This window comes from Antechinus flavipes, chromosome 2 (assembly GCF_016432865.1).
Source record: "Antechinus flavipes isolate AdamAnt ecotype Samford, QLD, Australia chromosome 2, AdamAnt_v2, whole genome shotgun sequence".
NCBI lineage: Eukaryota > Metazoa > Chordata > Mammalia > Dasyuromorphia > Dasyuridae > Antechinus > Antechinus flavipes.
In genome coordinates this window covers 55,276,720-55,300,476 of record NC_067399.1, presented here as the reverse complement: position 1 = coordinate 55,300,476, position 23,757 = coordinate 55,276,720, and positions in this window count along the sequence as shown.

Here is a 23,757-nt window from a genome sequence, read left to right as displayed (position 1 = left end):
TGGAAAAACTGAAGCCTGAAGAAGGGAATGATTGGCTCACCCTTCCACTATCAATGGAAAGAGGTTTACCAAATCCTTCAGTTAGTCTATCACAATGGCAGCCCTTTTCTAGAGATCCTGTTTCTGTTTGGAGGTAGAGATTGGTCCATCAAAAGATCAGTGGCTTTAAGTCCATTGTGAGTCCTTTTTTTTCACCACTCTTTAAGCAATTCATTTGGAGCTCATTTATACTGTATTTATACCCTCCCTAGCAAAGTCCTCCAAAGACCCCTGATTGGATTAAGAACTCTTACCACATGAGTAGGAAAATTTTTCAGAGCTACTCCAAGATCAATGTTCCAAACTTGGCAGATTAACTCACAATTCTGGTCTTGTTTATGTCCTATTAACAACACATTTTGTTAAATAGCTTTAGATTTAACTCATCTGTTTCAGCAAACTCAAATATTTGCTTTATCAAAGGAGAATTAAGGGCTTCCCTTAAATTAAATTTAATTGATCTTCATGAATTAGACCACCCCCCCCAAACATACTATGTAGTGAAGACACCTGAAGTCTGTGACTTGAGGGCCATCTTTAGAAAGGTGTTCCTGAGGGAATCCCCACTCTCTCCCTACTTTAAATTTATGGACCCCACTTCTCAAAGAAAATGTCTGTGAAATGAATGAATTCTATCCCCTCTGGGAATCTGATATCTCCTTGAACTAGCTGGATTGATAAAACAATCATTCAATAGTGTTCACTAGAAGATAACTGGTGGAACTTATAGATACATTAATCTAACTTCTTTTTTTACAAAGAACACTGAAGTCCAGAGAAAAGAAATGTTTTGTTTAAGATCACAGAGGTAGCAAGAACCAAAGTTGAGATTCAAACCCTCTACACAAAACCACTACACAAAAACTATACAAACACCAATGTTGTACCTCCTTTTGTGCAATTCAGAAATGAAAAATGTTCTTGGCTGAGGAATCAAAAATGGGGAAATCTCTTAAATTGAACTTCTTTTCAAGGCTTAAACTTAACTAAATGGGAGGGGATAGGTCAAAGAGGGAGAATCTTTCCCAAGAAGGTCAAGTTTTCTTCCTCCTCCACATTCAGTGATACTTGCATAGCTTTGGAAATGTTTTAGTTTTTTCAAATTATTGAATGGGATCATTTCCCTGACTCCATATGGGATTTAATTTAATGAACAATTATTAAGTGTAAAGAAGGACATCAAGACACTTTGCCAGCACTTTCTTTCCAGATACTCATTCTTTGGAATGGTTAGCACCTGAGGAAGTGGACACTCAGAGTAGATAAGTTCATAACTGTGTTTTTTTTAATTGTATTGTATGTTTTTCAACTATCAAGCAATTATTTTCACCTCCCACTTTCCCCTTCCTGTTGGGAAATAAAAGAAAGAAAAACAAAATCTATGCAATAAATACATGTGATCAAGCAAAACAAATTCCCACATTATTTTATGTCCAAAAAATATTGTTTTGTTCTGTATGTTATTTCATTGTCTTTCTATCAACATATGAACAATATGATGCAGTATCAATACTCTGAAATCATGACAGATCATGGCATTGCAGCTTCTTAAATCTTTTAAAAATATTCCCTCTAAAAGTGTTGTGATAGTTTAAATTGTTCTCCTGGTTCTGCTCACTTCACTCTATATCTACAATTCATGTAAATCTTTGCAGCTTTCTTTTGAAACCTACTCTTTCACCATACTTTACAACACAATATAGTGTTCCATTAAAGTCATATTAGATTACTTTCATGTACTATAATTTTACAATCATTCCAAAATGCATAGGCAACCCCTTAGTTTCCATATCTTTGTCACTACAAATATATATTATATAGAGGACCTTCCCCCTCTTTCTTTGAGGTCTTTATGGTATAGACCTAGAAAGAATTGTTGTTGTTCATGCTTTGTTCTTGAAGAGGATTGATGACAACATGAGGATGATATACTGACTTGTGTGTGAATTAGATTTAAGTAGGCAGAACTATGTTTTACTCTCTTCTCTAGAATCTTTGAAGTTCAGAAACAAGACAAAGATCAAGATGACTAGCAATGATCCATATTGTATCACTGGATCAAAGGGTGAAGTGACAGTCTAATGATTTGGGGAGCATAGTTCCTGATTGCTTTCTAGAATTCACCAGTGGACCGATTAACTGTCCCCACATCTTGTTTCTCAATCAATCAATCCTCTAGAATTCATTAAGCAGTTAACATTATGCTAAGCGCTGTGGATACAATTTTTTTTTAAAAAGTAGCTCCCACCCTCAAGAAGTTTAAATTCTAAGGGAGGTAAACATGACATATATAGTTATATACAAGATATATACAAAATAGATACAAGGGGGAGCTGCTAGCAGCTAGGATAATCAGAAAAGGTCTTCTGTCAAACTTGTATTTAGGATGACTCTTGAAAGAAGCCAGAGATATCAAGAAGTAGAGATGAGGAGGGAGAGCTTCCTAAGCATGAGGAACAATCAGCACAAAGGAAGGAGAACCAGATATGAAAAATAACATGAGGGTATTATGACTGGAGTATAGGGTACTTGGAGGTAATGTTTAAGAAAATGGGAAGATTGAAAAGAATCTACCAGTTTGGAAAGATCTCTAAATGCCAGAGATATTCATATTATGTTACTAACATTATTATGTTAGTGCAAAATCAATTGAGTTTATTAAATAAAAAGATGACAAGGCCAAACCTTCATTTTAAGAAGATCTCTTTGGCATCTGAATGGAAGATGGATCCGAGTTAAGAAGCATTTGAGGCAAGGAGATTAATTAGAAAGCTACCACAATTATTTAAAGAAGAATTAGGGAAAGCATAGAAGTTAAGGTAACTGAATGAGTAGAAAGAAGAGAAAATAGATTTGAGGTGTTTGTGGAGATCATATTAATTATGGTTCTCTTCAAGCTCACTAAAGATCATCAATCAACCTCAATGACTTTATACAAAGATTTTGTGAATATATCCATGAAAAAGTTATGCTGTTCAAGAACATTGCATTTACTTGCCATTTTGCAAGTAACCAATCGTGTGACAACAGAAACTATTTTCAAAATGTTAGCCAATAAGTCCTTCATGTGATAAGAGCTGGGAAATATGAAATTACTTTTTAAAATGGCCTCCTTCTAAAGGCCCTCAGTGGCACAACTACATTCCTTTCTCATTTAAATTGCTACAGACAAGCCTTCATAGGCTTTCTCAGCCTAATTATTTTAAAATTAATTTAAACCTTCCTATTAAGTGAATAGATGAAAACAGTGTCATTGAGTTTTGATTACTTCAGAATAATTGCAAAGCCAAATTTGTCAACTTGATGTATACATTTGATAACTTGCCTAAAATCAGGTAATATTCTAGAACTCAGGAGATCTGGATAAAAGCCCTAACTCACATGGGAAAAGAAAGAAAGGAAAGATAGGAAAAAAAGAGAGAAAGAAAGAAAGAAAGAGAGAGAGAAAGAAAGAAAGAGAGAAAAAAAAGAGAAAGAAAGAAAGAGAGAGAAAGAAAGAAAGAAAGAAGAAAGAAAGAAAGAAAGAAAGAAAGAAAGAAAGAAAGAAAGAAAGAAAGAAAAAAGAAAAAAGAAAGAAAGGGAGGGAAGGAGGGAGGGATGGAAGCAGGAAGGAAGGAAGGAAGAGAGGGAAAGGGAAAAAGAAAAAAGAGAGGAAAAAGAAAGAGTAAAAGAAGAGAGAAAGAGGGAGACAGAGAGAGAGAGAGAGAGAGAGAGAGAGAGAGAGAGAGAGAGAGAGAGAGAGAGAGAGAGAGAGAGAAAGAGGGAGGGAAGAAAAAATTGAAGATTCTGAAATTATCAAGATTTGGATTAGCAAGCAATTTCCTGAGTTTCCCAACTTCATAAATGAGGTCAAAAAGGTCCATGTTGAATGGACCCCATCAATCTCCCTGTTGTTAGCAAGGAAACGTAGGAAAGTGCAGGTGTTAACAGTCTTGCTGTTATTTTTGGGAGAATGTGAATTGAAACAGTCGCAGGAAGTGTCCTATTCCCCTGCCAGCATCCTGGAGTATTATTTTAGGCAGCAGAACTGAGGCCTCTGCACAGGAGTCTGCTTTCATCACACCTTTAAGGTCTGGGCACTTCAAGTGCAAGAATTTTGCTTCAAGCTTTGGGAAAAATTAAAATAATCAGTATGTGCCTTAGAGTGACCAGAAAAACCTGACTAGAGGTCCCCCAAGCAAAAACCAAGCCAAAATTGATCGTAACCAGCTTGGCTGACTCTTGAAAATTAAATGGAAAACTGAAAATAAACTTAACATTGACACTTTTACTCATGAAGCCTTTCTTCAAAATACTTACAGGATTTTTCAAACATAACATACAGGGAAATACTATAATTCCCCATAGTCAAGTCTGCAAAAATCCACTGGGACAGCAGTGTACTCCCCACCAAATCTGTATTCTTTTGACAGATGTTGAAACCAAGGTCCAGAAAGTTCAAGGTCACCCAGCCAATAAATAGAAATCAGAATTTGAAATTCAGTTCCTCTGATTCCAAAGCTCTTCCCATGGCAGAATATTGACTTCCTTTAACAACTGATTTTAAATTTCCTTGTGTATGTATGTATATGTAAATGTATATATATATACATATATATGCATATACTTTTATTATATGAATACATAAGTGGGTATATTTGTGTGTCTATGTATGGAATTCGACCTTAAGTAAAGATAATTCATGTTTTTCTAATCACATACAAAAACTGGAATTTCTTCAATTTTGCAAGCTTTTATCAAGCACCTACTAAATGCTAAATACTATATTAAGTGCTGGGGATACATAGAAAGGCAATAAAATAAACTAAAATAAAAAAGTTCCTGCTTTTAAAGAAATCATAATTTGATGTGGAAAAGAAACATGAAGTCAATGTACGAACAAGATAGACACAAAAATAAATTGAGGGTAATCTCACAGGGCTACCTTACTATTGTATTACTGTAGTATTGGTCACCAATAGATCAATTAACTGTTCCTGTGTCTTGTTTGTTAATCCATCCACAAGAATTTATTAAGCAGTTAACATTATGCTAAGCACTGTGGACACAAATTTTAAAAGAAAACAGCTCCCACCCTCAAGAAGTTTAAATTCTAAGGGGGATAAACATGACATATGTAGTTATACTCAAGATATATACAAAATAGATACAAGGGGGAACTGCTAACAGCTAGAGTAACCAGAAAAAGTCTTCTGTCACATTTGTATTTAGGATGAATCTTAAAAGAAGCCAGAGATGTCAAGAGGTGGACTTGAGGAGGGAGAGCTTCCTAAGCATGGGGAACAGTCAGCACAATACTACAACTCACTAGAGTTAAGGAAAACTAAGAAAGATTTGCTGTAGAAGTTGAAACTTTGACTAAGAAACTAGTACAAAGATAAATAAATACAAGATAATACAAAATCAGTGCAAAATAATGAGGGAGTTACTAACAATAGGATGCAAAGTGAATGGGCTGTGGAATGAGATGGCTTGAATTTAAATTCCCCCATATATGCTTATTATGACCTTAATGAAGCCAGACCTTTAATCACCCTAAATCTCTGTTTCCTCATCTTTAGAAAAGACCAACTCTAAATCTTCCATTCTGGTGGAGCAAGGGTTGTCCTCCACACATAATCTGGTGATGTCATTTTTGTGTCTCTAAGAGAACCAGAACAGACATCTCTAGCACCTTCTTTGCTTAACCATCCCGAAGGAGAATTTTAATTCAATCAGTTAACATTTATTAAGTATCTACTATATACCAGGGACTGCACTAAATTCTGAAGATACAAAAAGAGATGATAATCCCTGCCCTCAAGGAGCTTACACTTTAAAGGAAGAGAAAATGTATAAACAAATATATACAAAGTAAGCTTATTTATTACAATAAAGAAGAAATAATTAAAAGATGAAAAGTACTGGAATTAAAAGGGTTTGAGGGTTTCCTGTAGAAAGTGGAATTTAGTTGGGATTTAAAAGAATGCCTCTACCAGGAAGAGAAATAGGAGGTTGAAATCAGGGTTTGTTTACTGTGCTCTTCTTAAAGAGAAGGTACCAACTGAGAATTGTATCTATCTCCTCCCTTAAATATTATTAATCTAGTAAATGTTTTCAGGTTCAGCTAACTTTTGATTGCTGTTGCATTAATGTAGGGAGGAAAGCTGAACCCTAAACTTTATATTTACTTCTCAACAAATACCAGTGGCAAAATAAACATACCTACTAGGCAGTTTTAAAAAGTTATGCAAGTTGATAGCAAAAACCAAAATCAGAGAAAATTTATATAGAAGAACATATACTAGATAACACAGAGTCAAGGAAGTTTCTCACTGGAAGCAAGGTTAACAGCTAATAAAGAGGGGAAGATCCAAATTTCACTCAAGGGGAAGTTCCTCAAAGCTTCTAGCATAGTGTTCTGAGGACTGTGACATAACAGAATGCCAACTCTTTTCATGCCAGCTTTTTCCAGTCTTTTTCCTTCCTTCCTGAAGTGAGGTCAGCATCTTGCATTTTCTTTCTTGAATATGGAAGCTAGAAGCACCTAAAGTAACTGAAGTATCAAGAGAGAGATTGGCACTTTCCTCTCTTTGGCTCTTCACAATTCCACCCCAACCCTCACACAGAGCATTGATCTCAATCAATAAGGTGAGGCTCTCATACCAATGGGCTTTGAGACTTGTATTTCATTCAGAACTAGGGAAATCAGGGAAAGCCTCTTAGACAAGGCCCTGAAGATATGTTTTAAAGAGGTCCAGTAATTCCAAAAATGAGAGATGAAGAGAGAAGTAAAGGATTATATTCAAGATGTGAGAGGCAGGAAGAATCACTTGATTAAACAATGTATGCATCAGGAGACAATGAGAAATCAATATGAGAAAACCAGGTGTAGACAGACTGAAGGGTTTTGTTGCCAGAGAGAATAGTTGATACTTTAACCTAGAGGCAACAAGTAAGCTTTATCCATCTAAATTTAAGTGCTATCCTTCAAAGTAGTTTCCTAGATTGGCTATGTACTCAGTTCAAGAAAGCTACTCATTACCTACATGTCCGTACCTTCCCTATTAGAATAATCCTCAAAGCACATGAAAAAAATCAATATTGTTATACCTGATTTCAAATCCAGTGCTATTATATTCCAAGCTTGCTTGGTCCCTAATTCATTAGACTTGCCTTCGGAGAACATGTGATCATCCTTTGAGGATGGATTTGAATTTGGGGAACCAATTTGGCAACCATTTAAGATATCAATTTGTTGACTTCAGCTCAATCCAATATACTTAACTTCCCTATCAAGTCATTTTCCAAAGAAGTATTCCTAGTAGAAGCAATGGATAATCTCCCAATAAGATCACTAGGAAAGTACAGCATACTCATTTATGTTGAGAATAGTCCTATCTCCTTAAGAATTATTGCATGGCATAGATACAGTGGTTCTCAAAGTATAGTCTAGAGAATCCTGGGGATCTCTGAAACCTTTTTAGAGGGTCTACAAATTCAAAAATAGTTTTTATTTCCAATATGGTAAGTGTCTATAAATATAATCCAGATAAACAAAAACTCTTTGGAGAGATCCTCAATAATTTTTAATAGGATAAAGATACTGAAAACAAAAGTTTGAGAACCACTAGCATAGAATATAGAATCAGCTTTAAAGGCAGGGAAAATCTGGGTTCAAGTCTTATTTCTGACACATATGAGCTTTATGATCCAATGGGAGTAATGTCACAAGGTTGTTGGAAGGATCAAATGGGATAATAACTGTAAAGCACTTAACAGTGCATGGCATATAACAAATGTTAGCAATGATGATGATCATGAAGATGATAATAATCATACTACTGATGATGATGATGTCAAAACCCCTCAGTGTCCTCAGCAACTCACCAAAATTATAAATAAAAGAGAAAGTACAGACATGCATTAGTAGAGGAAATTTCCTTGTCTGGGAATACCCTGCATGAATGAAATCACAAATCCAATCCTTGTCCCTATACTTAAATCACACCTTGTAAGCATCTATATAAACGCACACACCTGTAATAACAATGCCTTTCTACAGAGTTTTAAAGTTTACAAAGCTTTTTTCCCAGTGAGATAAGAAGAGAAACTCATTATTTCCATTTTTATGGATGAGAAAATTGATGATCAAGAAACTGAAAGGAACTGTTCAAAGTCACATGGCCACTAAATGACAGAATCAAGATCGAGCCAGAGGTCTCCTTATGGTGAACCAAATGCTTCCACTGGAGTACAATTCCTTTCTCTCTGTGCGTATGTATCTCTTCCTTGTGTGTTTACATATATGTGCTAGTGAAGATTCACTCATTCTCAGCTTGCTTAAATTTCCTTCAGGATAATGCAATTTGGCAACTTTAAGATGATGGGGGGAACATATTGGCATAGATTAAGAGAGATGAGTAATAAGCTTCTGGATTCTGATTTTCCATTCCTGACTCCCTAACAGGGAGCTTACTCATGGGTCAAGACCATGGCTCTTCAGTTTGTATTTGTATCAGAAAGCTAATTTGTGTATAGGCAGCCATTGGCTTGCCATGAACACTGCCCCATGCCTGAGGACTAGTCCAGTTTCCTAAGCATGCTTTCAGTCATTCTGAACAGACTAAAACTATTCCCTCTGAAACCAGAGTATCACCTGCAATTTATGGAAATGGCAGCCAAATTGGCTAATCGAAAATAACCTTCAATTATGCAGAATACAAAATAGAGAAGAATTTCAAAGCTACAGGGCAGTTTCTCTTTTTTTGAGAGACTGTAAATTTCTAGCTATTGAAACCTGGCAAAGTATGGTTTGAATTTGTTCTCTCTGCTGTGGAATCGTTTGTTATTGCAAAGAATGAATGCATGCGGCTTCTCTTACATTGCCAGATGGCATTAGCATAGCCACATCACAGGGCAGTCGTCAACAAGCATTGGCAGATAAGTGGATGTACTCGATATGGAAACTTTCCCTATTGACTTTCATTACACCATTGTAAAAGGAACCATTTCCAAAGAAATTTGCTATAAATCCACCCCTCATCTTATATTAAAAGTTAATAACTAACTGAGGAGATGGTATTTGGTTAAGGTTGGAGATGACTGAGATCAATAAACTCTCTCCCATGTTACCAATCTGTTTTTTTTAATGCCTTCTACTGTGCCCATAGTCACACTCCCAAACATATAAGCACAATGCCTGGTACACGTTAAAACTTATTAAATGGTTATTGACTGACTAACTAAGGACATCCAATATAATGATAATGACATGGTAGTGACGACGATGGTGGTGGTGGTCACATTTATATAGTGCCTGCTATGTGCCAGACACTATGTGCCAGTGATCTTATAATTATTATTTTATCTGACCTGGAAATTTGTCACTATTATTTTCCCCACATTACAGATTAACAATAATAAAATTAACAATAAACAACCTTTTGCAGTGCTTATTATGTGCCAGTGCCTGTGCTAAATGCTTTACAATTATCACCTCATTTGATTCTGAAAGTAGATGCTATTATTACCCCCATTTTACAGATGGAAAACAGAAAAAAAGGAGATTGCAGAACTTGTCCGAGGTCACAGAGCTAATTAGTGCTGAGGTCATATTTTAATTCAAGTCTTTTTAACTTTAATTCCCACACTCTATTCATTGAACCACCTGCTAAAGGAATTGGCAAACTTTTGGAAGCAGAGTATAAAAATTCCCATCCTAGACTGGCATGCCTGGCATGGAAAAAGGCACAGAGTTAGCGATGAAGCATACTATGCCTTTGAGTTCTTGTTCTTGAGAAGGGAATCCATCTTGTAATAGAAAAAATATTGGGTTAGGAGACAAAATGTCCAAATTCTGTGGGCAAGTCACTTATCTCCTCTGGATCTATATTTCTTCATCTATAAAATTAGAGTTGAACATGATTATTTCTATTTATTCTATTTATGATCCCAGCCCTCCTCACCTTCTGGTGTCTTCTGATCTAAAGTTCCTTTCCATCTGCTTGAATGTATTTTGCATGTATCTATGTATATACACATTTTCTTTCTCATCAAAATATAAGTTCCTTGAGGGAAGAGGTTTCCTGTTTTTTTTTCCTTTTCTTTGCATGCCTAGTGCTTTTTATAGAACATAGTAATCAGTTAATAAATGCATGTTGATTAATTGGTCAATGAGCACAAGGGAAAAAAATTGTAATAATAAAAGACCATTGACTTAGGAGTCAACAGACCCAAATTGAAATTCCTATGTGATCTCAGGCATCCTCATCTGTAGAATAAAGAGAATGCAATACATATTATTGTCTTTTGTAGCTCCTGACAATCTTGTGAGCATCAGAAAGATCACACCAGATTTTCATAGTGAGGGAAGTGATGGCCCATTTGTCACAGAACTGAGCAATGACTGATAGAACGGTCTCAGAGGACAAAAAAGAAAGTTAGTTTCTATGTCCTCATCTGCAATATCCCTGAACTTACCATTTAAATTAGTAATATCTGTAACATCATTTTGCAATATGACTTTGGAATCTCTGGAACCAGACAACAATCTTACAATGATTTCATACAAGCTTCCAAAATAGACTGAGCTATTTGTTTACAAGAAGTTGTGAGTTAAATCCTCTCTAAGAACAAATAGATAGAAAATAGGCAGGGAAAAAATAACTTTCCTGGAGCACAAGTTACAAGAGGTGATGCTTTCATAGTGTTGACAGTTACAAGGTAACAATGTAAATGTCATGCCATTCTCTCAATTAAGCCTTCCCTGTGAAATAAAAAGTTCTATTATTATTATATTTATTTCATTTTGCAAGCAGCGAAGCTAAGACTTGAAAAGGTAAATTATCATGATAACACAGTTAGTGAAGAAGAAAACCCAGGTCTCTAAACTCCAGATCTCTTTCTACAATATCATCTCTCCTTATTGTTTGACAACTGGGTGTCCTATCTCAGCAACTAAATTGCAAGTTTAGGCTTATATAAACACCATGTTATATATATATATATATATATATATATATATATATATATATATATATATATATATATATATATATATATATATATATATATATATATATATATATATTTGCATTTCTCTTGCCACCCCTACTAAGATATCCAGGCACATAATGGGTACTATCTATCAAATAAATGGAATCAGATAAATATATATAACAAAAGAGGATGAAACCCATGTATAAAGGAAAATGGTTGGTGACAATGTTAATAACTAACATTTATGTAGCTCTCTGATGCTAACAAATTCTTTTTATACATTTCACTATTCAACTCATGCAACACCTCTTAGAGGTAAGCAGTAGGGGCATGATTATCTCTATTTTACAGGAAAGGAAGTTCAGACTCAAGGAAGCAATGTGATTAATGACATTGAGAGGCAGAATTCAAATCCAACTTGCACACCCCAAGTCCTTCACACCATCATACCCTGAATGGGGAATCAGGAGAGTCAGGGTTGTCATCAGGCCCAGCTCAAAGGCATTTTAATGCTTTCCTGCATAGTCAGGTTTTTTTTTTTAAGTTTACAACTCATCCTTCAAGATAATACAAAGAATGAAGTTTGGTTTTAGTGGTATTTGGATCTATGTGTCAAACTGCTATGACTAAAGGAATACATGGTTGAAGGAAATATATATAATCAGAGTAGTGTGACTTGCTTTTACCCTGTTGCCCAGATGTTTAAACAGATGTCAGATTAAAACAAAATTTCTGTGGAGGCAACACACTGGTTTAACATATAAAAGGAGGGAGTATCATTGTAAAAATGTTAAAGGAGAAAGTAAGTATTTATGATTCAAGTTGTTGGTAATTTTATCCTCAATTTTCCTGCTGGTAAAGAGGAATCAAGAACACTTATATCAGGAAAGCTTCAGCTTCTAATGGGTCTTGTGAGGGAGTGCCAAATTTCTCAGCCTCCTGGAACCTCCTTCATTCTAGGAAACATGGACATGCTTCTTATTTAGCTGATTCTGGTAATTATAAAAAAAAAAATCTCTTCTAACCCAACTAAAGTTTGCCTTAGTTTTCAGGCAAAGTAGAGTTAGAAACCCTGGTCTGGTAATGAAACAATTGTTCTGGAAACAATGATTTCTTTGTCTGTAGAATGTCAGAACTGGGAGGGAATCTCAGAACATAGAATCTTGGAGTTGGGAGGAATCTTAGAACATAGAATTTCAGAGGTGAGAGGAATCTTAGAACATTGAATTATCAGAGATGGGAGGAACCTTAGAATATAGAATGTCAGAGGTGAGAGGAACTTTAGAACATAGGATGTCAAAGATGGGAAGCACCTTAAGAGAACATGTCAGCTCAACAAGACCTCAGAGCTAGAACTTGAAAGAATCTCAGAGGCATCAATATATTCTCAAACCCCATCTCTCTTATTTTATAGATAAGAAAACTAGATCCCATACTTCCTAGCTGTATGATCCCAATTGCCTCAGAAAAAAAGGAAGGAAGGAAGGAAGGAAGGAAGGAAGGAAGGAAGGAAGGAAGGAAGGAAGGAAGGAAGGAAGGAAAGGAGGAATGAAGGAAGGAAGAAGGAAGGAAGGAGGGAGGAAGAGAGGGAGGGAGGGAGACAAGGAAAGAAGGGAGAGAGGAAAGAAAGAAAGAAAGAAAGAAAGGAAAAAAAGAGAAGAGAAGAGAAGAGAAGAGAAGAGAAGAGAAGAGAAGAGAAGAGAAGAGAAGAGAAGAGAAGAGAAGAGAAGAGAAGAGAAGAGAAGAGAAGAGAAGAGAAGAGAAGAGAAAAAAAGAAAAGAAAAGTAGATCTTACGAGGTTAACTGACTTGCCTGAAGTTTGATAGCTAGGAAGAGAAGGGGCAGGGTGGGGCCTAGAAGCAATGTCTGGTACTAGGTAACTAGATTGGTATATCCCATGAATTCAGGGATTCTGAGCTTCAGAAGGGAAAATTAATTGAATTTCACACTATGTCCAGCCCCCAGAAATAAAGAGCACCCAGGCTGCCTAAAATGGAATAAATCAGCCCAGTTTGGAAATACGAGCACTTCAAGGTTTCTCTATCAATCATCAGTGGGGCAGGGATCATTAATGATTGTTGTACTTCCAGCGTAGGAAGGACAGATCAGACCCAATCTTTTTTAAATAAAAAGGATTTTAACCTAGTTCCCCTGACTTCAATCCACTGTATCAACTTTAGAATACAAAATATGAAAATTGGAAGGAATCTGAGAGTTTATTTAGCACAGAGGTTTTTAACATTTCTAATGTTCAAAACTCTTTTGGGCCAATTAAACCTATGAACCATTTTTAGAAGGATGCCTTAAAATGCATGAAATAAAACAAAGTATTAGATGGGGGAAAATTACATTGAAATGGTTATAAATTTATTTTAAATTATGGACCCTAAGTTAAGAATCTTATCTAGTCCAAATATCTTAATCTTTTTTTCTTTTGTCAGAAATAGTTTTTTTAAAATAACAACTTTTTATTTTCAATAAATGCAGGTAGTTTTCAAAATTCACCCTTGCAAAACCCTATGTTGCATTTTTTTCCCTCCCTCCTTTCCTCCTCCTCCTCCAATATATATTGGATTACAGCAAGTAATCCAATATATGTAAAACATGTACAATTTTTCTTTATGTATTTCCACATTTATCACATTGCACAACAAAAATCTGATGAAAAAGGAAAAAAATGAGAAAGAAAACAAAAAGCAAGAAAACAATGACAAAAAAGTGGAAATACCATGTTGTGATCCACACTCAGTTCCCGCAGTGCTCTCTTTGGGTGCAGATGACGCTCTCCATCACAAGTCTATTGGAATTGGTCTGAATCCCCTCACTGTTAAAAAGAGCCATATCCATCCACGTCATTGATCATCACATAATTTTCTTGTTGCTGTGTACAATGTTCTCTTGATTTCACTTCAAGTATTTTTATCTTATGGGTAAGGAAATTAAGGCCTACCTAAAGAGAAGGTAATTGCATACAAGCATGTGTACTTCCTATCTGGATTGTCTTCTCTCTCTTTTCTGTCCAGTTCTCTTGCCTTCCCTTAAACGATTACTTAGCTGTCTTCTCCTCTATGTTGTCTTCTCTGTTTTTAATAATTTTACTTTTCATACAGATCATTTTTAAAAATCTCCTTAATGTCACTTATCACTTCCCTATAAGCTTCAGGAAGGCAGGGATCATGCCTTATCTAAATTTCACACAACTCTCAGCACAGCATTCTTGAGCTTCATAAATTCTTGTTGAATTTTATTTATTAAATTGTCACATCTTTGAGGTAAACTGTAAAGTCCTTGAGAGCAGGGGCCATGCTACATCTAAACTGTGCCTTATCCCAACATTCAGCACAGTGCCCTACATCAAGACATACGATTAATAAATGAATGACCAGTCCAGAGCTCTTCAATCATACCAAACAATGAGATAGCACCATCTTTGGATCTTCCCAGAGCCATTTGGAGACCTCCCCCAAGAATTCAAGGTTCAAAGAATTTTATTTTCTTGATCAACAAAACCGTTCACCTAAATTGGATCATTCCTCCCTGTGGCTTTCATTAGATTGTTGGGAACTTAGCAAAGCCAAGTTACCACACATTTGGCAGCTTCTCAGTCTGTCTTACAAATTACTTAGTTAAAAGCTTTAGAAATCCCTGGGATTATAAGGAGGTCCCACCAAGCCTAGTTAGAATGAATTTGCAGGAGAAAATTATTTTTATTTACTTTGATTTAAGTGATCATCATGGTGAAGTATGACAGGGCAGGAGGATTGTTGGTTGGTTGGTTGATGTATTTGTGTGTATGTGTTTCCAGGGCAGGATGAAGAACTTTTCAAGGTCAAATACAGTGCATGAAGAAAAAAAAATCCTTTTCAACTTGGCCATAGGATATTGCAATGATTTGGTAGGTTTGTGTGAAAGGATAGTCATTGTACTGCCTAGGGAATTCAATGATACAAGCATGTTCATTGAACTAAGCCACACGGTCCACTTACGAAATGAAACAAATGGAGATGGAGTCAAGATAAAGTAATAGGATCTTCTGTCCATAAACTATTCCAAAAAAGATCTAGATCAAGGGGCAAGTAGATGGTACAGTGAATAGCGTTCTAGCCCTGAATTCAAGAGAATCTGAGTTCAAATCCATTCTCAGACACTTAATACTTCCTAGCTGTGTAAATCTTGGTAAGTCACTTAAACCCATTTGCCTCAAAGCAACAATAACATAAGCAACAACAAAAAGATTTAGACCAAAGCAAATACAGCTAGTGAGACCCAGAAAAATTATAGTGAGTGCTTGTGAAGACAAATAGGAAGATCTGTGGGCATTGGGAAGAACTGGCCAGGAGCAAGTTCAATGGGAATCACTCTGGTGTCCAGGGAGGGATTGTGCAACAGGGCAAGAGGAGGTCTCAAATCCAGACTGGGCCTCCCTTAGATCATACTGGGACACTGCAATGGGGACAAATGTGAATTGGCAGTTTTGTTACTCACTACTCAGGTTGCATTAGAGATTCAGGGTAGACTGGGAAACTTGCTGTGAGGGCCTGTATAGGAAGATCCTAGATGGTCTACTGAGAACAGAGGAAGTTCAGAAGCAATCAGTACTAGTTTGGCTCAGAACCGAAACTCAAGGCAGGATCTCATTTTCAGCATCTAGCCCAGATCATATAATAATAACAAGGGCAAGAATCCCAGTCCTTAAGGGAGCCTAAATCAACAGTACTTTCCAGATGGTTGATAGAGGCTGAGTCCAGCAAAATCTACTTTTGCACAGACCCAAGTTTAGGTAAGGAACTTGCAGAACTCAAATAAGGCAACACTTGGGGATGAACTGGCCCAGGAGCATGCTGGAGCATTGCCCAGGAACAAATCCCTTTTGAGAATATGAAAAGCTTTCAGGTTCATAATTTGTCCTCAGATTTTCGAGTAACACAACACTCAATACCTAAAGAAAGTAGCAACAGGATCAGAACGGAACTTCCTTCAAAGAATGTGACAGAGCCCAGCCCTAACATATAGTCTAAAGTTAATAAATAGGCTAGAAAATGGACAAACAAAAAAAAAACCCCAAATGCTGAGTTATTGTGGTGATAGAGATATTCAAGACATAAAAAAAGTGAATGACTCCAAGATATCTACAAGCAATGCTTCAGAGACAGATATGGCTTAGATACGAACAGCTAAAATTCTTCAGAGAGATGAATCAAGAAGTTTAAAAAAAAGTTTAAAATGTTTATAAAAAGTAATTATAGTGCTTAAGAAAAAAAATTAAAAATAATTGTGAAAGAAAAAAAAATGGAAAGTCAATTAATAGTTTGGTACAAGAGAGACAAAAATCTTTCCCAGGCAACAATCTCTTTGAACATTAGAATAGACCAAATAAAAAGTCAATAAGTCCATAAGGCAATAAAAATATTAAAACAAATTCAAAAATTTGAGAAAATATAATAAAATGCAAGATAGTCATAGTGAAAACAACTAACCTGAAAAGCAGATAGAAGAGAAAATTTTTTAGAATTTTTGGATTATCTGAGTGCCATGACCAAAAAAGAAAATCTAGACATCACAATTTAATAAATCTAAAAAGAAAACTGACCACCTGGTTTCTTAGACCCAGAGAGCAAATTAGAAACAGAAAGAATCCACCATCTCCTTTTTTAAAAAGCACCAAAATTACACCTTCCAGGAACACTGGAATCCAGTGCTTCCAGCTTGAAAAAAATAAAAAATATTGCAAATAGTTAGGGGGCAATGGTATTGAGGAGCCACAGCCAGAATCATGCAAGATTTAGCAGCTATCATTATAAAAGAATAAAAACTTGGATTATAATATTTCAGAAGTCACAGGACATGAATTTCCTGCAAAGAATAACTTATTGACAAGACTGAATATAATATTATGGAGTGGGGAAAATAGATCTTTAATGAAATAGAGGACTTCAAGAATTCCTGTCAGAAATACCAGAGCTGCAAAGAAACTTTGAAGATCAAACATTAGAGTGAAGAAAAGCATTAAAAAGGTGATATAAAAGAACAATGATTGAAGGACTAAACAAACATTAACTCTTTACATTCAAGGATGGGAAATGATACATGTCCTTTTAATCCCTGTCATTATCAGGGTTCATTAAGAAAGTCCTATTAGATAAAGTTTGAGAATAGTTCTTTGTGCTCTATATTCTATAGATGTACAACATATTCCTAGATTGGAATGGGGAAAACGAGGAAGAGTATACTGGGAGGAAAAGGAAAGGAAGTTTAAGGGGAAATAGCTCACATAATTAGAGTGCATGAGCAGACATCAATACAAACAAGAAGGTAGATTGGGGCGAATTTAAGATAAGGTCGAAATGGGTTCATGATCTATAAATAAAGAATGATATTATAAACAAATTAGAAGAATATAGGATAGTTTATCTCTCAGATCTGTGGAGGAGGAAGGAATGTGTGATCAAAGAACTAGAGATCAGTATTGATCATAAAATAGATAATTTTGATTATATTAAGTTAAAAAGGTTTTGTACAAACAAAACTAATGCAGACAAGATTAGGAGGGAAGCAATAAATGGGGAAAACATTTTTTACATTCAAAGGCTCTGATAAAAGCCTCATTTCTCATTTCTAAAATATATAGAGAATTGACTTAAATTTATAATTAACTCATAGTTCAAACCATTCTCCAACTGATAAATGATGAAAGGATATGAATAGAAAATTTTCAGATGAAGAAACTGAAACTATATGAAAAGGTGCTCCAAATCACTATTGATCAGATAAAAACCAATTAAGACAACTCTGAGATACCACTATACACCTCTCGGGTTAGTTAAGATGACAGGAAAAGATAATGATGAATTGGAGAGGATGCAGGAAAACTGGGACATTGATACATTGTTGGTGGAACTTCTAACAGATCCAACCATTCTGGAGAGTAATTTGGAATTATGCTCAAAAAGCTATCAAATTGTGCATATCCTTTGATCCAGTAGTGTTTCTACTGGGATTGTATCCCAAAGAGATCTTAAAGGAGGAAAAGGGAACCACATGTGCAAAAATGTTTGTGACAGTCCTTTTTATAGTGGCAAGAAACTGGAAACTAAGTGGATGCCCATCGATTGGAGAATGGCTTAATAAATTATGGTATATTAATGTTATGAAATATTATTGTTCTGTAAGAAATGACCAATAGGATGATTTCAGAGAGGCCTGGAGAGATTTACATGAATTGATGCTAAGTGAAATGAGCAGAACCAGGAGATCATTATACACGGCAACAAGAAAACTATATGATGATCAATTCTGATGGACATGGATCTCTTCAACAATGAGATGATTCAAACCAGTTCTACTTGTTCAATGATGAAGAGAGTCATCTACACCCAGAGAGAGAAGCGTAGGAACTGAGTATGGACCACAACATAGCATTCTCACCCTCTCTGTTGTTATTTGCTTGCATTTTGTTTTCTTTCTCAGTTTTATTTTTCTTCCTTCTTGATCTGATTCTTCTTGTGCAGCAAGATAACTGTATAACTATGTATATATATATATATATTGGATTTAACATATATTTTAACATATTTAATATGTATTAGATTACCTACCAGCTAAGTGAGGGGATGGGGAAAGAAGGAGAAAATTTGGAACAAATGATTTTGCAAGAGTCAATGTTGAAAAATTACCCATGCATATATATTTTGTAAATAAAAAGCTTTAACAAAAAAATAAATAAGTAAAATTTAAATTAAAAAAAAACTGACCACATATTGGGCATAAAATCTTCAAAATCAAATGTAAAAATCTAGAAATGCTAACTATATTCTTTTTGAATCGTAATGTAATAAAAATTATCTTCAACAAAGGTCTATGGAAAGTCCAAATAAAATTTAATTGGAGGAGTAGCAAGATAGTGCAGTGGATAACTCACCTGGTTTTGTAGTCAAGAGGACCTGAGTTCAAATCTGACCTCATACATTTAACAGGTACTAGATGTGTGACCCTAGCCAAGTCACTTAACCCCACTTGTCCCCCTAAAAAATTAGAAATTAAATAGTCACAAAGAATTTTGTTCCTAAAGAAATCATAGAAACTATTGATAATTTCATTAAAGAGAATTACAACAATAAGAAAACATACAAAAAATTTATGAAATGCAGGCAAAACAGTATTCTGGGGAAATTTTATTTCTCTAAATTCTTACATTAACAAAATAAAGAACAAATCAACAAATCGATTATGCAACTAAAAAAAAAACAAAATTATCAAATTAAAAATAAACTAGAAAATTTAAAAGTAAAGGGAAGATTAGTAAAGTTTAAGGTAAAAAGCCCTACTAAATAAATAAAAATTGGAGCTGGTTTTATGGGGGAATAGGTAAGCTATTGTTTAATTTTTTTTAATTAAAAGGAAAGTCAAATATCCAGTATCAAAAATGAAAAGAGAATGAAGTAGAATGAATAAGAAATAAAGCAATCATTAGGAAATATTTTGCCCAACTATATGCTAATAAATCTGACAATCTGAGCAAAATAGGTGAATATTTATAAACATGTAAATTGACTAGATTAACAAATCAAGTAATAGAATGTCTAAATAACCCACATCTTAGAAAAAGAAATTGAACAAGCCATTAATGAACCCTCTAGAAAAAAATCCCCAGAACCAGATGGATTCATGAGTGAATCCTGTCAAACACTTCAAGAACAATTAATTCCAATACTATGTAAACTATTTGGAAAAATGGACAAAGAAAGAGTCCTACAAACTCTTTTTTTTATGACACAAATGTGGTATTGGTACCTAAACCAAGAAGAACTCAAATAGAGAAAGAAATTTACAGACCAATTTCTCTAATAAATACTTATGCAAAATTTTTGAACAAAATACTAGCAAGGCAATTACAATAGTATAACACAAGAATTATACATTTTGAACAGGTGATACCAAGGATTCAGATTTGATTCAATATTAGGCTATCAACATACTTGACCATATTAATAACAAAAGCAAGAGAAATCATATGATTGTCCCAAAAGATTCTGGAAAGGCTTTTGATAAAATATAGCACTCATTTCTATTTTTAAAAATACTAGGGAGTAAGGAATAAAGACAATGTTCCTTAAAATGATAAGTAGTACCTACTAAAATCATCAGCAAACCTTATCTACAATGAGGATAAGTTGGGAACTATCCCAATAAGATCAGGGTGAAACAAGGATGTCCATCATCACCACTATTACTAGATGAAGCACTAGAAATGTTGGCTATAGCAATAAGAGAAGAAAAAGAAATATACTATCCTTATTTGTGGATGATATGATATATTCTTAGTGAATTCTAGATCATTAATTCAAAAGTTACTTGAAATAATTAACAAGCTTAGCAAAGGTTCAGATTATAGAACCAACCCACATAAATTGTTAACATTTCCTTACATGACCAACAAATCCCAGCAGAAAGAAATAGAAAGAGAAATTCCAAGGAAAATAACTGCATAAAAGAGGGAAAGGGACCCACATGTTCAAAAATGTTTGTAATAGCTCTATTTGCAGTGGCAAAGAATTAGAAATGAGTGAGTGCCCATCAATTGAGGAATGGCTGAATAAGTTGTGATGTATGAAAGTAATAGAATATTATTGTTCCATAAGAAATAATGAACAGGCTGATTTCAGAAAATCCTGGAAAGACTTACATGAACTTATGCCGAGTGAATCAAGAAAACATTGCATAATAAAAATAACAAGATTGTGTGATGAACAATTATGATAGCATTAGCTCTTCTCAGCAATTCAGTGATCCAAAATAATTCCAATAACTTTGGGTGGAAAAAAAGCCATTCTCAATCAGAGAGGGAACTATAGAGACTGAGTGTGGATCAAAGCATTCACCTTTTTTCCTTCTGATTTTTTCTTTCCTATGTTTTTTCCCTTTTGTTCTGATTTTTCTCTCCCAACATGACTCATGTGGAAATAGAAAAAAAAATGAATATACATTCATAACCAAAAAATAAAAAGAATTTTAAACTATACAAAATACATGGAAATCTACCTGCCAAGACAAAACCAGGAACTATATGAATACAGTAACAAAACACTTATCTTATAGAGTTAGGTTTAAACAATTGGAAAAATATCAATTACTCATGGGTAGGCTGAGTCAATATAATAAAAATTATAATTCTGCCTAAACTAATTTACTTATTCAGTACCCTACCAATCAAACTACTAAAAATTATTTCATAGAGCTAGAAAAAATAATAACAAAATTCATCTGGAAGAACAAAAGATCAAAAATATCAGGAAATTTTAAAAAATGAAAAAAATACAAAGAAAAGTGGACTAGTAATATTAGATCTCAAATTATATTAAGAAGACGTAATCAGAATTATCTAGTACTAATTAAGAAACAGAGTAATGGATCAGTGGAATGGATTAAGTACATAAGACACACTAGTATATTACTATAGAAATCTGTTTGATAATGACAAAGATCTCAGTCTTTGGGATAAGGAGTCACTATTTGACAAAAACATGCTGAGAAAACTGGAAAACAACAGGGAACAAACTAGATATAGACCAACATCTAATACTATATACAAGGTCAAAATGATTTAGACATAAAAGGTGATACAATAAGCAAATTGGAAGAGCAAGGAATAGTGTACCTATCATATTTATGGAGAAAGGAAGAATTAATAACCAAATGAGAGATATAAAACATTAAGAATGGTAAAATAAATAATTTTGATAATATTAAATTAACAAGTGTTTGCACAAGCAAAATCAAAGCAACCAAGATTAGAAGGAAAACAGAAACCAGGAATACAATTTTTGCAGCAGAGAATTGAGTCAAATTTATAAGAATATAACTTATTCTCCAAATGATAAATGATCAAAGGCTACGAACAGGCTTCTATCAATAGGTATATAGAGAAGTGCTTTATATAACTTTTGATGAGAGAAATTCAAACTTTAAAAAAAACTGAGTTATCTCGTGCTTATCAAAGTGGTTAATATGACAAAAAGGGGGAAATGACAAATAAAGGAAATGAATATGTGGGAAAATTGAGACTCTAATGCACTTGGTGGAGCTGTGAATTGATTCAACCATTCTGTAAAGTAATTTGAAACTATGCCCAAAGGACAACCAAATTGTGCATATCCTTTTATTCAGCAATATCCCTACAAGGTCTGTATCCCAAAATGATCATCAAAAAATGAAAAGCATCTATATATACAAAGATATTTATGGCAGCCCCTCTAATGGTGGCAAAATATTGGAAGTTGAGAGGATGCCATCAATTAGAGAATGGCTCTACAAGCTGTGTATTATATCGATGTAATGGAATAGTGTTGTGCAATAAGAAATGGTGAATAGGCAGATTTCAGAGAAACTAGAAAAGACTTGTATGAACTGATGCAAAGTGAAATGTACAGGATCAAGAAAACATTGCACACTATATCAGCAACATTGTGTGGTGACCAACCATGAATGATTCAGCTTTCCTTAGCAATATAATGATCCAAGACAAGTACAAAGGACCGATGAAGAAAAATGCTATTCACATCCAGATAAAGAACTGATGAACTCTGAATAGACTGAAACACACTTTTTCACTTACTTTATTCTTTTTGTGTGTTTTTTTCCTTTTGATTTGTTTCTTCTTTCACAATTGTTTCTAATATGAAAATATGTTTTACATGATATCCCATGTGGAAAGTATATCACATTGCCTACTATTTTAGAAAGAGGAGTGGAAAGATAGAAAGGAAAACAAATTTCAACTCAAAATCTTGTAAAAATGAATGCTAAAATTGTCTTTACATATATTGGGGGGGAGGGAAAATGTTTTTAAAAATGGAAAAACCCTGCTCATTATCTCTGCTCTGATATTAAATTTTCCCTTCCTCCCCCTCCCCCCCAGTCTTTCTCTCTTTTTCTCTCTCTCTGTGTTTCTCTCTCTCTCTCTCTCTCTCTCTCTCTCTCTCTCTCTCTCTCTCTCTCTGTTTCTCTCTGTCTCTCTCTCCTGACTCTCTCTTCTTTTTTCTTTGTTTTCTTTTCTTCTCTTCCTCCCCTTCACTTTTCCCTGTTTCTCTCTCTCCTTTTCTGTTTCTATTTATCTCTTTCTACTCCTCTCTCTCGCCCTTCCTCTCCTTCCTCTGCCTGTCTCTATCTTTATTTCTCTTTCTGACTTTCTATTTGTCTATCCCTTTCTCCTTTATTTCTTTTTCCTTATCTCCTTCTCTTTTCCTCATTCCTCTTCTCCTTTTGTTTTTTCTCTCTTTCCCCTTCCTCTTCTTCCTCTTCTCTTCCTCTCCCTTTCCCTTCCCTCCTTCTCTGCCTGCCTCTCTGTTTCTCTGTGTATGTCTCTCTTTCTCTGTCACTGTCTCTGTTACTTTGTTTCTTTTTCCATCTCCATTTCTATCTATCTCTGTGTCTGTCTTTGTGTCCGTCTGTCTCTGTGTCTCTGTGTGTCTCTCCCTCTGTGTTTCTCTTTGAATGTTTCTCTGTCTCTCTGCCTCTCTCTATGTGTCTGTCTCTCTCTCTCTCTCTCTCTCTCTCTCTCTCTCTCTCTCTCTCTTCTTTTCTTTTTTCTGTCTCCCCAAACCAGGGACTCAGATCTGAGGAGTTTATTCTTTAAAAAAGACAGTCGAGGGCCAAAGGATTAAGTCTGCTCTTAACTGAGGGTTGTGCAGTGTAGCCTTAAAAGGAGGAAACAGCATCATTCTTAGTTCTCTGTCATCATGT